This window comes from Gasterosteus aculeatus, chromosome Y (genome assembly GCF_964276395.1).
Source record: "Gasterosteus aculeatus chromosome Y, fGasAcu3.hap1.1, whole genome shotgun sequence".
Classification (NCBI taxonomy): domain Eukaryota; kingdom Metazoa; phylum Chordata; class Actinopteri; order Perciformes; family Gasterosteidae; genus Gasterosteus; species Gasterosteus aculeatus.
Genome location: NC_135709.1, coordinates 20,990,225 through 20,993,017, shown reverse-complemented (window position 1 = coordinate 20,993,017; position 2,793 = coordinate 20,990,225).

Sequence of the window (2,793 nt, the reverse complement as noted above, 5' to 3'; positions counted from 1 at the left end):
GGGGGGTTGCACTGCGAAAATTGCAACACTAGCAACAGCACACAGCTCTGCGCACGCACTTATTTATAGGTAAACACAAATCACACTCAGTGAGGTAGCTAAATAGTACAACTGCTGCTTTGGAAAAATAAATAAAACGGTTCAATGTGTGAAGGTGAGCTTCAAAAGAGAGGAGCATATTTATCACGCTGTCAAAACACAAAAACAACACAACATCTTTGAAGACCATCAGATAGTTTGGAGTTTGGGTCTTTTGTTGAGTAAAACCCATTGTCACTCGCACACCACTGCTAATAACACACATGACAAAGGAACACCGCTGCAAATGGAATCCAAGTGCAGGTGAAGCTTTTCGTAAACTGGTGACAACAAACAGTGTTACTGGGTTAAAGCCAGCAGGAGACCGTAGGAGCTGCAGAGACCTCTGCAGGCAGCAGACATCTCTTAGGTCTGTGGTTCCAGAAAACACAGCCACGGTTCACCAGAAAAAAACATCACTTACATTCCCCTGGACACAAGCCTAAAAACTGTAATTTAGTGGTTTGCGCAAACCGGTTTACTTGGCCGAGATGACTGAGGTTTTATCCTCCAGTGGATCTCAGTTCCTCCGCATTAGTCTTTCGTGTTTGTTGTTGCTTTTTAAAACAATGGACATTGAAAAGATAATTTAGCTCTCCAAAACAAATTGTCTTTTGGAAAACTGTTGACTGGAAAAAAACGACATTAAAGTGTTTTCTTTGGATACTCCGCAGATTGTCATTAGAAACAAATGAAGATGGCGGTTGTTTCGCTCTATTCTCAAGTGGACAACGATTCCTGTCACTCACAGAACAAGCACATAGTGTACATAGAACTCATCTGATCTGTGCAACCACAAACAGACATACACAATCATATTTTTAATCATGTGGTTCTGGAGAGAATTACTGGAAAACACTTATTTTCCTCGAATAGAGGCTTTTAGTTAACATATTAAAAATATATATATATATTTATTGCAAGCAGTCAAATTAGTAGTAACTCTCAGAGATTTTATTCTAATCCCAGATGCTCCGAAACTGAATGCTGATGTTTGAGTGAGACGCAATTTTCTCCTCGTGCTGTTAAGTGTCAGGGAAATCCTAAATAATGTATTATCATTTACATCCCTTCGCTTAGACAAATAAATGGCGGGTACATCCTGACAATAACAAAGCACATAAAATGAGCACGTAAAGTGAAGGGAGGCTAATAGCTGCACTGCTTCCCCTACTGCAGTAACTGCACATACAACCTTTCCCTTTCAGAGCTTTACTTCGATTTTTTTGAGTGATTGTAAAAAGTATGGTAACGCTTGACCCGTGAATGAAAATAGAAAGCAGGCTGCCTACAGCTGTGAACAATTACAAATAGTGGTTGGAATGCTTCTCCGCTGCTGCTCCCAGGAATGTGCATCATTGCCCTTTGTCCTCTGAACAAATTGGCGGGAAAGACTATTGAAGCCGGCATAATGCTCCAGGAAAGTTTTAATGCTTTACATTCTCTTGACTGATACCAATCTTGACACCTGTGAAAATGGCAAAACACTGAGTTGCCTTGGTAACACTTTATAGTAAATGTACAATCAATAATACATGCATTACATTTATTCAAACAGGAATGTAACAAATTAATAGCATCTCATGCAAGAACAGTACAAGAATGAATGCAGAAATGCAGCATCACAATTTCAGTGTTATTTAAAATGATCATCTATTCTTCGTTGGTAAGTCGGTCTTTTAAAGGAGCAGGCCAGAAAATGACCAGTAAAACATCTATTCTGGATAAAACTTTTACTTTATTGGCTTTGTTATCAACTAGAGTTTGTAAAATATGTTATTTATCAGTGTTAATGACGGACCTGATTGCCACAAATGCAATGAAGTAAAGGAAAAAGTAAATTCAACTAATTTAATATGGACTTTTTGGGCCCTTTAATAACCAAAGCACCTTTACATGTTGATTATCAATAGCGCAAATGGTTTAAAGATAAAAATGGGCTGAATTGTCAGATAAGCTGGCAGTATGCGCTGCCTGAAGTGTATAAAATGGTGAATGGCAATAAAGTGTCAGCTAAACTTCACGTGCTACATCACGTATCAACATAGAAAGTTAGAGGAGCTGAAGACTTGAAGAATGAAATCTCAATAGAAAAGAAGGCGGTGAGTGCCGTTAAAATGTCAGTTGAAGTGGAAGCACTGTGGTGTCAAAATGTCAGTTTGGTATTTTAATCCCAGGCAGGAAAATTGCTTTGCAGCAGACACATAGATAAGTAACCTTTAAATCTAGTTATATATTGTAAAATAAAGGTACAATGAATAAGACGCACAAACAGTAACTATAAAATGAAAAAGGGCAGAGTGCGCTGACCCGTGGATAGAATACAATACAACAATAAAAAGAAATATTACATGAAAACAACAAATACTGGGTTGCATTTGGTATTCAATGGTGAAAACATCAATTTGAATATCCTCCACCATTAAAGTGGTTTAGTCTCGTTCTCAATGTGCCTGTCTCTCTGCATTCAACCTTAAACAGCTCCTTCAAATCAATGTAACCCAGAGGAGAAAAGATAAGTACACAATCAATACCTGTGAACACCAGAAGCTTATTTAAAGAAGGTTTTCGTTATTGTCCCCTTTGCTGAAATGAAAGCGACACGCAGCAATTTAAAGTGTAAATCTCTCTGGGTTTGCTTGCACAGCACAGGAAATGAGGACAGATCCTTCTTAAAAATCTCCATTCCAATCTGACAAGTTTAAACAAAGTAAT